Here is a 13821-nt window from a genome sequence, read left to right as displayed (position 1 = left end):
CATTGTGTCAATCAGTACACATTGAACTTATGAACTTGGCAACTCGCACAGTTGAATTCAGTTTTAATGACTCCATGTATGCTGAAATAGGTGGTGTTGCCTTGTGATCCCCTCTAGGCCCAGCTCTCACAAACATCTTTGCTGGGTTCCATGAGAAATGTGTCTTTGATGGAATGACATCTAACCTCCTACGTCTCATGTATTTCTGATATGTGGATGATACGTTTGCTATATTTAAAACTGCGGCTGCAAGTGATAGTTTCTTTACATGTCTTAATGGGCTCCATTCTGTGCTCAAATTCACCCATGAAATGGAGCAGTCAAATGTACTCTCCTTCACTGACGTACTAGTTGAGAAATCTGCCAGGGGATTCGCTATCACGGTCAACCGCAAGCCGAACTTCACTGGTCAATATACACATTGGGATACTTGCAGTTCCACACACTATAAGACTGGTCTTATCGACAACTTGTTAATAAGGCCCGAGCCATTTGCTCACCACACAAGCCTGATGCTGAAATAGGGCATATCAAAGGCATCCTGCAGGATAATGGCTACCTTGATCAGATCATTTCGCACTGTGTATCACGTAAACTCATGAACGCGCTTAAGACTGTCACTTTTGGGCTAAAATGTGCCCAGTCTACCTCAGATTACCCTGGAAGGGCAAGGTATCTCAAAAATTTGTGCAACAGGTGAAGCTAGCTGTTTCACGCTGCTACTATGCAGCAACAACACGAGTGGTATCCGCCATTAACAGGATGCTGCCGTCAAGCCCAAAAGACGTTCTGCCTATCACACAAGTGAGTAATGTGGTATATGAATTTCAGTGCCAGTGTGATGCTAGGTATGTGAGCTGGCAAAGACTGGCAACCGTATCAAACAGCATGTCCCAGCTGCTGTTCGCAATGGGCAAGGTATGGACTGTACCCAACCAGCACATGCTTACAAAACTCAAAACACAGTGTCCAGCATTAGATGCGATTCCGCAATTAGGCAACATTTGCTGAATAATCCTCAATTATGCTGACAACCAATTTAAGATTGTCCGTCAGGCTCACAATGTGGTGCACTTGCGTGTACTGGAAGCTGCATATATTAATACACAGGGCCCTGTTATTTGCAGACAAAAAGAACATGTACACACATTGCACCTATTTCTGCTAAACAGAAGAAGTGACAGCCATCCAGGACAAAGCAGCTCACTTGATTGGAACCACATCCACGAGCATTCACTCCCTTCACCACCACGCATAGTAGCAGCAGTGTGTACCATCTACAAGATGCACTGCAGGAATTCACCAAGGGTCCTTCGGCAGCACCTTCCAAACCCACAACCACTACCATCTAGAAGGCAAGGGCTGCAGATAGATGGGAACAACACCATCTAGAAGTTCCCCTCCGAGTCACTCACCATCCTAACTTAGAGATATATCGCCGTTCCTTCACTATTGCTGGGTCAAAACCCTGGAACTTCCTTCCTAACAGCACTGTGGGTGCACCTACACCACATGGACTGCAGCAGTTCGAGAAGGCAGCTCACCACCACCTTCTCAAGGGCAACTAGGGATGGGCAATAAATGCTGGCCCAGCCAGGGAAGCCCACCTCCCATGAATAAAAAAAAAATTGCTGACTCATTGCTCAAGGCAATGCCTTGACCAATCAGGATCAAGCTGCCTTGTTTAAATTTCAAACAATGTTTGGCAGGTAACTGTCATTCACCATCAGTGGTGCTTTCTCCATTGCAGCGCCACTTGCCAACCAATTAGTACTCTCCTCACATACAGTATAAATTGATGTCCTCCCCCTTTTACTGGTAGTCTTGTGAGTGTCCTATGAGTGCAAAACAAAAAGCTTAAACATGCCTCTTTTTTAGCAATACTCAAGTTCTGTACTACCAAAAGACAACAGCAGAATTGTTACAGTGTAGGAGGAGGCCCTTAGGACCATCATGTTTGCATCTTCTCTCTGAATAAGCATTATGACTCATTGCCATTCTCCTACCTTTTCACCATAACCCTGCACAATGTTTCTATTTAAATAATCACCCAATGCCCTCTTGAATGCCTCGATTGAAACTGCCTCCACCACACTACTAGGCAGTGCATTCCAAACCCACTCGCTGTGTGAAAAAGTTTTTTCTTACATTGCACTTGCTTCTTTTGCAAATAATTTTAAATCTGTGCCCTCTCATTCCTGATCCATTTACGAGCAGGAACAGTTTCTCCCTACCTACGCTGTCCAGCCCCCTTATGATTTTGAACGCTTCTATCAAATCTCCTTTTAGCCTTTTCCTCTCCAAGGAGAACAGCCCCAACTTCTCCAATCTGTCTTTGTAACTGAAGTTTCTCATCCCTGGAACCCTTTTTGTAAACCTCTTCTGCACCCTGCCCAATGAGTTCACATCCTTCCTAAAGTGTGGCATCCAGAACTGTACACAATACTCCAGCTGAGGTCTAACTAGTGTCCTATACAAGTTCAGCATAACCTCCTTGCTCTTGTACTCTATGCCCCTATTAATAAAGCCTATGATGCTGTATGCTTTATTAACTGCCCTCTCCACCTACCCTGCCACCTTTAATGACTTATGCATATGTACACCCAGGTCCCTCTGTTCCTGCAGACCCTTTAGAGTTCTACTCCTTATTTTACATTGTCTCTCCATATTCATCCTACCAAAATGAAACACCTCACAAGTCTCTGCATTGAACTTCATCTGCCACCTATCTGCCCACTCCACCAACTTGTCCATGTCCTTTTGAAGTTCTACACTGTCCTCATCAGAGTTTACAATGCTTCCAAGTTTTGTATCATCTGTAAATCATTGTCTCCTGCACACCAAGGCCTAGTGTTTGGGCTAGGGGCGTGGCTAGTTTGCAGCACAAGTCTTCAGTACTATTGCCAGAATGTTGTCAGGGCCTATAGCTTTTGCGGTATCCAGTGCATTCAGCCATTTCCTGATATTACGTGGACTGAATCAATTGGCTGAAGACTGACATCTGTGATGCTGGGGACCTCAGGAAGAAGCCAAGATGGATTTTCCACTTGGCACTTCTGATTGAAGATGGTAGCAAATGCTTCAGCTTTTTCTTTTGCACTGATGTGCTGGGCTCCTCCATCATTGATGATGGGGATATTTGTGGAGCTTCCTCCTCCTAGTTGTTATTTAATTGTCCACCACCATTCATGACTGGATGTGGCAGGACTGCAGACCTTTCATCTGATTTATTGTCTTGTGGTATCGCTTAAGTCTTTCTATCGCATGCTACTTCTGCTGTTTAGCTTGCAAGTAGTCCTGTGTTGCAGCTTCACCAGGTTGACACCTAATTTTTAGGTATGCCTGGTGCTGCACCTGACATGCCCTCCTGCACTATTCATTGAACCAAGCTTGATCCCTTGACTTGATGTTAATGGTGGAGTGGGGGATATGCCAGGCCATGAGGTTACAGATTGTGGTGAATTAAGTTCTGCTGCTGCTGATGGCTCACAGCACCTCATGGATGTCCTGAGTTGCTAATCTGTTCTGAATCTATCCCATTTAACATGGTGCTAACGCCACACAACATAATGGAGGGATTGCTCAGTATGAAGACGGGACTTCGTCTCCAGTGGTCACTCTTATCACTATGGTGGTGGACAGAAAAATCTGTGACAGGCAGAGGATGAGGTCAAGTAGGTTTTCCCTCTTGTTGGTTCTCTCACCACTTGTCGAAGGCCCAGCCTAGCAGGTACATCCTTCAGGACGCGGCCAGCTCCTTCAGTATTGGTTCTACCAAGCCATTCTTGCTGATGATCACTGAAGCCCCCCATCCAGAGTACATTTTGTGCCTCTACCACCCTCTGCTTCTTCCAAGTGATGTTCAACATGGCGAGGGGGGTCATGGTAGGTGGTAACCACCTGGAAATGTCCTTTCCTGTGTTTGACCTGATACCATCAGACTTCATAGGGTATGGTATCAATGTTGACAACTCCCTCCCAACTGTATACCACACTGCCACCCAGCTCTGGTGGCCCTGTCCTGCCAATTGGAGGAGTTTATGAAATTGGCTGTAAGGTATGAATCTCTCCTCATAATATAATTGCCTCCACTCAGGAATCGGACTGGTGAACTTTTATTACACCTCCACCTCCAAGGCATGTATATCGTTCCTTAGGCGAGGAGACTAGAACTATGCACAGTATTCCAGGTGTGGTCTCACTAAGGCTCTATAGGGGAAGGAAAGTGATGGTGCATTCATTATTACTTTCAACTTAACTTGAAGCAGTTTTCAGCTTCTAAATTTGAACTAGTTGTGAAAGCTTGAACTGGCTCTGGACAGAAATACCTTGAAATTCACCCCCACGCCTGCAGATGACCCTTATTCTGGTGTCTACTTTGGCCCTAACTCCTTAGGGTGCATTTAACTGCAGCTTTGCTGTGAAGTGAAATTGTTTCGTACCAACACAAGAGTCTCAGTGTGTGAATACTAAGTAAGTACCGAGGGAGGATTACCCCGAATGTCAGGAATACAGAGTAAGAGCCAAATTAAATGAATGTATTAGACAGAGACTGATAGGAAGACAGACTGCAATGATTGAAAAAGAAAAGGGAACTGCTGAGCAGATTTTAGAGGAGAACTACAAATAAAGAATTATAGAACTGGAAGAGCTGATAACTACAAAACCTGTGTGAAAATCAGATTAATTTTTGTGTCAAAATGTATTTAAGTGATTTAACTATTAAGCAGCTAATTTAGATGTTAAGGTATGACTTATGATTCTAATTGCTTTCTAAATTGTGTTTTTTCATTTAATAAGAGATAGCAGCCAAAATTGAGATTAAATTTCAATCCTAATGAACACCGTTTAATAGAAACCTATCAGATAATTAATGCCTACTTTCTATTATAGTGCAGTGGCATGTAATAATTATATTCACCTTTTATACTCCTCACCTTCCTAATTGATAAAGGACACGTTTGGCAATCTGTAAGTGGGAAAATAGAGGCAGGTGAAATGTAATAAAGACAAGTGCAAGGTACTGGACATTGGACGGCAGAATGGATGTCATGCAGAGACTGAATGATGTAGAAATTTCTAAAAGTGAGTTTGAAGGGGAGTTGGGGATGTGCTTTCATTTGAAACTTTGATGCATCGGAATAATTTGGAACAGCAATAAACAAAGCACAGAATAACATTGAGACTTCCTCTGGGTCCCTGCAAGAAGTTAACCTTTTGGGCCAGAATCTTCCCCATCTGCTTCAGGAAGTGCGAGTTGGGCAGTTTCTCGACTTTACAATCCCCCAACCTGTAAGCTCCCCCAACCCACACAGAATTTTCACTTCTGTGAAACACAGGTAGGTAAGGTTTGGGTCTGCTGCTTCCCTAAGCAGGCCCGAGGCAGCGACAGAGGAGGGCGGTGCTGAGGTGGGCTGGTTAGAAGGCCTGTCTTGGCTCTCTGGGACATCGACCCTGTCCTCAGCATGGTTTTTAGCTTCCCCCACCCCCAGCCCTCACTCCTCAGCCCCCATCACCCACCCCATCAACCCCATGCACCCCCCTCCATGCCCCCAGTACTATCTCTGCCCCCTCCATGCAACCAAAGAATCAGTTTTTTTCCAGATGGCCTCATTTTGAATATGTGGCCGAGATCAGCCATGATCTTATTAAATGGCAGAGCAGGCTTAAGGGGCTGAATGGCCTACTCCTTGTTCGTATGTTTGTATGAGTAGGCTATTCAGCCACCTGAGCCTGCTCTGCCATTTAATAAGATCATGGCTGATCAGGTAGCAATCTGAAATCTGCATCCAACTAACCCCTGATATTCTATCACCCTCTTGCTTACCAAGAATCTATCCACCTCTGCCTTAAAAATATTCAAAGACTCTGCTTCCATCACCTTTGCAGGAAGAGAGTTCCAAAAATACATGACCCCCTGAGTGAAAAAATTTTGCCTCATCTCTGTTTTAAACGGGTGACCCCTTATTTTTAAGTAGTGACCCCTAGATCTAGATTCTCCCACAAGAGGAAACATCCTCTCCACATCCACTCTGTCAAGACGCCTCAGGATCTTATATGTTTCAATAAAATCACCTATTACTCTTCTAAACTCCAGTGGATACAAGCCTAGCCTGTCTTGCCCTTCCTCATAAGACAACACACCCATTCCAGGTAGTACTCTGGTAAAACTTCTCTGAACTGCTTCCAATGCATTTACATCCTGCCTTAAACAAGGTGGCCAATGCTGTACACAGTACTCCAGATGTGGTTTCGTTAGTGTGCTGTACAACTGAAATATAACCTCACTACTTTTCTTTTCAATTCCCCTCGTAATAAATGATAACATTCTATTAGCTTTCCTAATTACTTGATGTACTTGCACTCTAGCCTTTTGTGATTCATGAAGAAACCCCACCAATACTATCTGAAGAGTTTATCATCCACTCTCAGGTTAGTTACTGATTCATTTCTATTGGCTATTGCTAAATTAGTCGAAGCGTTTGGTCGCTTGTACTATCGTTTAAAGTTGGGGAAGTTTACATTTGTGTGTGGCATTTGGTGAAGACCTTGGTTCTAACCTCAAGGTTTCTGCTAAGCCTACTTGCTCACAGGCATGGGTACTGTAGTTTCCATTTCCCTTGTTCTGTTGCCTGACAGGGAGAACGAACAGAGGCAACATGGAGGAGGACAAGCTGCTCAAAGAGTGGGGAGAAGAAGAGGGAGAAGGTCTCTGAGTAGGAGGTCATATCCACCCAGGGTCCTCAGGGAGCAATTCTCCCACTTCAACCTCCACGAGAAACAGTGCATGAGATGTCTCTGTTTCATTGAAGAGGTATTCACTGAGCTCTGCCACCTATTACAGGCAGACCTGCAGTCTCAAAGCAGGACGACGATGGCATTGCCAGTGGCCGTGAAGGTGATCATGGCCATGAACTTCTTTGTTTCAGACTCCTTCCAGACTGCAGCAGAGTGATCTCCAACACCCCACAGTTTGTTGTCCACTGCTATATAAGGGATGTGACTGACCTACTATATAGGAAGAGAAGGGAATACAATGTTTTTTCTCTTTCCAAAGAAAACCAGGTGGAGTGTGCTTAGCATGAGCCCCGCTGCCACACAGAATTCCATCAAGCAGAACATTGGGTTGCTTATGCAACACATGTACAGTCTGGTCCAATCAGGAGGAGCCTTCAGTCCTCTCCAGAGTGCATGCAATGATTCATCTGTTGCACACTGTGAACCCTCAACATCATGAGAGAGAACTGCAGGCTCATGCCCCATGGAATGACTGTCACTCCCCTGGGGTGGAGCCTCCAAAATCCTAGTAATCTGCTGGAGTAGAGATTGCTGGGCTGCTATGAGAGCCTGCAAGCCACTTTGAGCACTGGTATCGGCAGCCATGGTGGCAGCAGTCTGAGTCTCGCATGACTTCAGTCTAAGCTCCCACTGAGGCATTCAGACATTGTCAGGTTTCTGCATTGGAATCTGTCCACAAATGCTGTCATGGAAATGGCCACCACTTCCACATTGGAAAGGGCTCCAAGCTCTATGCAAAGCCCTGTACAAGATTGTTACCAGAGTTCTCCTGGCTCTTCAACAGTGGTAACAGGTTCTCTGGCAGCCTTGCCAGTGCATCAAGCATTCCAGTGTACATGCGCATTAGCCTTCTCCTGTACACCACACATCAGAGCCCTCATCTGAAACCTTTGGAGGAGAACTCATCTGAAATGTTGATCACCAGCGAGCTGAAACCTGTGCTACCATTTCCCAGTACTGTTCCTTGTGTGTCACCATGTGCAGAACCCACATCTAAGCTACCCTCCAAAGTATGCACAGTGTCAATATGAGTTGGTGACTTTGTGTGTCAGAGCGAGTGAGAGTTTTTTCATTATCACTCACTCACACTTGCTAGAAGCTATATATATTCAGGGACCTATCCTCTGCAGGCAAAAGGAACATGCAATAGGTATTGCAATTTTTTTGACTTAAACAAAGCATGGGGGACAATAGTTCCCTGGTGAGATCTCCATGGAAACGTCTTGACCAATTAGAGTCAACTTGCCAACCAATCATCACCCTTTTCTCATGCAGTATAAATTGTTGCTTCGTTTGAAATGTGTCATTCTTCCATTTGTCCTGATGAGTGTAAGATGTAAAGTTTCAACAGGAATTCTCCTTGTTCAGTGGTACATCATCATTTTGTTCTTCTTTGATTACTTACTGCTCTTGCACCACTGACTGGCAGTTCATGGGTATCTGCAAGGAGAAGAGCTCAAGGGTAGGTTTGTGGTGAGGCAAAAGGGAGGAAAGCAAGAAGTGCATGCTTAAAGGTGATGGGATGATTGGGAAGTTGGATGTGCGATGGAGGATTGGGTAAAACCATCCCATCAATTTCAACAGTTTCAACCCAACCATTGGCCACTGCCTCACTTAAGGCCACTCCAGCACCAGTTTATCATGGGGGTGAGGGAAAATACCTGTGTCTGTCCCTGCTGGTTAGATGCTGCTGCCTCCAGTGATGTGCTATCCTGTCCTGCAAGAAAGAAGGATGCGTGTCAGTGAGAGTGATGCACTGTGTTTGGGTGATGTGGCAGTCATGGTTGAATATCTGACAAGTGCAAGTTGTGAGATATAGTTTTGAGGTGTAATCAGTGTGTGAGGGTAGTGTGAAGTTATGCATGTGAGAAATGAGTCATGATTCATAGAGATAGCTGGTAGGTGAGTGAAGTGGTGGTGTGGTGCCTTTGGTAGGATTTTACACTTGAAATACATTCACTGACCTTGACCACTCAGGCGAGGTCATTATACTTCTTTTGGTGCTGCATCCAAGCCCTCTGGGCTGCACTGCTGGCATTAAATGCCATGGTTATCTGTCCCCGTTGCCTTCTCAGAGTTTGTGTGAAGGATGTCCTGAACCCCTGTGGATTGAAGACTTCTCTCCTCCTGTTGACTCCCTCCATCAAGGTTTCCAGTACTCCATCGGAGAATGGCTGCCATGTTGGCTCTATTCCTGTGGATTCACTTGTAGAACGACTCCCAGTCCCTGCTGCAGGCAAAATGCTGTTCCCCTTTAAGAGGTGCAGACTGACTTTAACTAGCGCAGACTAGTTTGAACTCAGACTAGCGCCTCATGATTTTGTGCCCTCTGCCTAAGGATGCAACCAGTTAGCATTGTGCTTAACGCTAGCTGCCTGCTGCAATCATTTAAAACAGCAGGCAAAAAGACATTTGGGTGCTACCTATGTCAAAAGCAACAGATATGGATTAATCTCAATTCAGGATTCCCACTCCAATTTTTGAGCCTTGATTAATTCTTCCCTTCATTTTCCCATATCTAGTGTGCCGTGCCCTCTCATTTCATCTGGTATTCTCTGACTGAAATTATGATTGCATTGTCTTTCATTTGAGTTTGCAGTCATTGGTTATTTATGAATCCGGTAGAGTACACCACACATCAACTGGACTTTGCAGAGCGATTAAAGTTAGTAGGACCCAATCCCAGTGTTTAGCTGTAACACTATTGTAAACCAACAGCATGTAAGATTTATCATCTCTATCATGCCTTTGTCTGAATTGTAAACTGTTTTAATACCATTCAAATGAACCTTAACACCTAAATTGCTACTTGCTGAAAATTCACAATCTGATTATTTACAACCTCTCTTACTTGATTAAACAGTTCACCATTTACCTGTTTTTCTCAAGCTGCAGGCTATTAGTAGCTGGCAAGTAAGTTGCCTTTATTATTACAAGTTTCTATGCATTTTGCCTCTGCCACATTAAGTTCCAACTGTGATTTCCACTCATTCAGTACTTGTTAAATCACCTTTTAAAATTCTGCCCCTCCAGCTAGGTTTAAAAAAAATCCATCTTTGCAAAGGTATCCTTGGCTCTATCTAGAGCCCGATCTCCACTTGCAGTCATACTTCTGCGATTCCAATTAAAATGCAAGAAAAGATCGTGCTCAAGAAAAGGTCAGGAGGCCTAGCAAGCTCATCATGTTTCACCTTACCAAGCCTGGTATCTTGAACGAATCTAACATCTGATTCCAAATATTAACCGCCCTTTGAGAAAAGACAGTTTTGACAAGGAGCTATTTCAAATTTGCTTTTCACCATTAAAATGCAGAAAGTCATGTTCAACTGGTCTAACTCACTTTCAAATCATAGTCTAGGTTGGTTTATCTAAGCTATTCTATAGTTTCAATTTTACACTTTAGCATTAGTGTTGTGGAGCTCTGCTCAATAACAGCAGGTATCGAGAATTCAGGCAGACAATCCAAGATGTCCCAATTGCCCTTTGCATCATTTTTTTGTCCTTCCAAATGATAAACTTCATATATGTCCCTCTCTAGTTTATTCAGCTGTTATATCTCTAAGTTGGACGCCTGGCTGATCCCCTACTATGCTCAGAATAATTCTTATTGACCTTCGTGCTTTCTTTACAAAGCAGGTGTCTCTCCTTGGTACTGTTTGTAACCAGATATGCAGACTATAAGTTTGTGCGACAGACCTCGAGAGGGTAATTTTAACCCCCTACCAAAGCTGAGAGAGGGAGAGAGGTGATGGGGATGGGTGGGGTCGGCATAGAGGATAGGGAAATCCAGGTAAAAGGGGGTAGGAAGGGCTGAATCCAGGAGGTAAGTGCCTTTACAGCACTGCTTGTGGTTCAGGAAGAACAGAAGTCAAGGTCTCCCCAGCCAACCAAACCCGATTCCCTCCCTATGATTCATCAAAGCATCTCCTCCCTCCACATCTACCACCGCCCCCCCCGCCACCGCCCATTCTTCCATCCGCAAGTTCTCACCCGACCGTCAGACAGCCTCTCAATCTGACTGGTTGCTGAGAATCCCTCCACCTTCCTGGCATCTCCAGGTTTGCCGGCTGTTACGACACCAATTCTGCACTCGCCCATCACCCCCCTGCCCACCCGCCCCCCCCACTCCCCAACCCACCTCCGCTTTCTCCTAACCTCTCCGTGAATTTCAGGGACAGTGTTCTACAACCAGAAGTATTTATTGGGAATACGCGGGTGAAGATCAATGTGTGGAATATGTTACGGTGTGTAAGTATGCATGTATGCACTGTTTTCTGTTCACAATTTCTGATATATGATTTGAGCCTGAGTGGTTTTGCCTGGGGAGCAAGAATTGTTAAACTCGTAATATGAGTGAAGACAGGCAAATGCATTATTGAACTCCAACAGAGCCTCTGTAGACTTAAAGCCCTTGTCTTGCCTATATATCCCAACAGTCTATTTGCATTGCTTCCCTACTTTGTTTTTCCAATGACAAGTTTATAGCCCAGAAATCTCCCAGGTCCCATTTAACTGGCTCCCAGTTCTAATTCTATTGTCATCTTCATATGATCTGATGCTTAATTTTTCCAGCAAAGATTTGCAAAATCTCTGCAAAACTTTAATTGTCCCTGTTTTGGCTCACAACGTGTTGCTGCAACCGGTCATTTATGTGGATGGAGAACACCGAGGGTTCAGTTTTGTGATACCATGGCACTTCTCCTGATCCCCTGATTCGACAGGGAGAGGAAGAATTTTAACCCTCGTAAAACTGGTGGGTTCGGTTTGGGTGGGAGGTTCAAATCTGAAACAAGAACACAACTCGCCTTAAACACGGCTTAATGAAAGCAGGATGAGAGACTGGCAACCAATCTGCTCACAGGAACTGGGCTGGTTATATAAATATTTTGCTGAGGCTGTGCGTCTTCGTTTTAACTATGATTCTATTTTCATCCATAGTTTGCCAGGCTTCGGGAAGCCCAGCAGATGAGTGGATGCAAGAAGCACTGAATTCATAAAGTAAGTACCTTTACAGCGCTGCCTATGTGAGCAGCAAAAACAGGAGTGTTTTCCTCCAGCCCCAACAAGCTAACCAGTAAAGGGCCTAACCCGCAATCTATCTGCTACCCAGCAACACTGGAACCACCCCCCACCCCCACCAAAGACCACCATCTGCAATAAGAACATTTGACAACCCCACCATTGGACCCGCCTCAAAACCACCACCCCTGCACCATGATCTTTTCTAACCCCCCCAACCCCCCTGGACCTACCTGCTTACAGAGTAGGTATAGAGAGAAACTGTTCCCATTGGCGAAAGGATCGAGAACCAAAATTGGCAGAAGAACCGAAGGTGGCGAGAGTAAAAACCTTTTCATACAGCAAATCTGCAACATACTGCCTGAGAATGCGGCGGCGATAGAATCAGTTGCGGCTTTCAAAAATGGATTGACTAAGGGCACAGGGCTACGGAGAAAGGGCAGGAAAATGAGGCTAGCTGGATTACTTTCGCAGAGAGCCAGCACAGACTCGCTGAACCAAATGGCCTCCTTCTGTGCTGCGGCATCTGGAAAGCATTGCTTGAATGGCTAATGGAAACGGATTCAATGATAACTTTCAAAAGGGAATGATGTGAGTACTTGAAGTGGAAAGGTTGATAGGGTAATGGGGAAAGGGCAGAGCAGGGGGACTCTTTCAAAGGGCTTTTTCAAAGAGCTGGCACAGGTATGATGGATCAAATGGCCTCATTCTGTGCAGTATCATTCTATAAAATCTCATCTCCTTTATCTTTATTCCATTAAAAATATTCCCATTATTACACAGGAACTGCTTACAGTCTATGGCACATTCGAGCCAACTGGTCTCTGCAGGCATTTATGCTCAAATGAGCTATCACCCCACTTCTTCTCGCCCTATCAACCTATCCTTCTATTCTTTTCTACCTGAAGCATTTATCTACGTTACCATTAATGGTACCTATGCTACCCACCTCACCTGTTCCTTATAGAAACATAGAAAATGGGAGCAGGAGTAGGTCATTCAGCCCTTCAAGCCTGCTCCGCCATTCAATATGATCATGGCTGATCCTCTATCTCAATGCCATACTCCTGCACTCTCCCCATACCCCATGAGGCCTTTAAAGTCCAGAGATTTATCTATTTCCTTCTTAAATATATTCAGTGACTTGGCCTCCACAGCTATCTGTGATAGAGATTTCCACAGGTTCACCACCCTCTGAGTGAAGAAGTTACTCCTCATCTCAGTCCTAAATGGCCTACTCCATATCCTGAGACTTGTGACCCATTGTTCTAGACCCCCCCCAGCCAGAGGAAATATCATCTCTGCATCCAGTCTGTCCATCCCTGTCAGAATTTTATATGTTTCCATGAGATCCCCTCTCATTCTTCTGAACTCCAGTGAATATAGATCTAGTTGGCCCAATCTCTCCTCATACGACAATCCTGCCATCCCAGGAATCAGTCTTCTGAACCTTCACTGCACACCCTCTATGGCAAGTATATCGTTTTTTAGATAAGGAGACCGAATTACAATACTCCAGGTGTGGTCTCACGTTGGCTCTGTACAGCTGCAGTAAGACATCCTTGCTCCTGTACTCAAATCCTCTCACAATGAAAGCCAACATATCATTTGCCACCTTCACTGCTTGCTGCACCTGCATGCTTGCTTTCAGTGATTGATGTACAATGACACCCAGGTCCCTTTGTACATCAACATTTGCCAATCTATCACCATTTAGATAATACTCTGCCATTCTGTTTTTACTACCAAAGTGGATAACTTCACATTTATCCATGTTATACTGCATCTGCCATGTATTTGTCCACTCATTGAACCTATCTAAATGGCCTTGAAGCCTCTTGACACCCTCCTCATTGCTCACATTCCCACACAGTTTCATGTCTACAGCAAACTTGGAAATATTCCATTTGGTTCCCTCATCCAAATCATTGATATATATATTGTGAATAGCTGGGGCCCAAGCACTGACCCCTGTGGAACCCCACTAGTCACCACCTGCCACTC

This window comes from Cetorhinus maximus, chromosome 2 (genome assembly GCF_964194155.1).
Source record: "Cetorhinus maximus chromosome 2, sCetMax3.hap1.1, whole genome shotgun sequence".
NCBI lineage: Eukaryota > Metazoa > Chordata > Chondrichthyes > Lamniformes > Cetorhinidae > Cetorhinus > Cetorhinus maximus.
The sequence above is the reverse complement of the archived record's forward strand: the minus strand, read 5'-3'. Positions refer to the sequence as shown.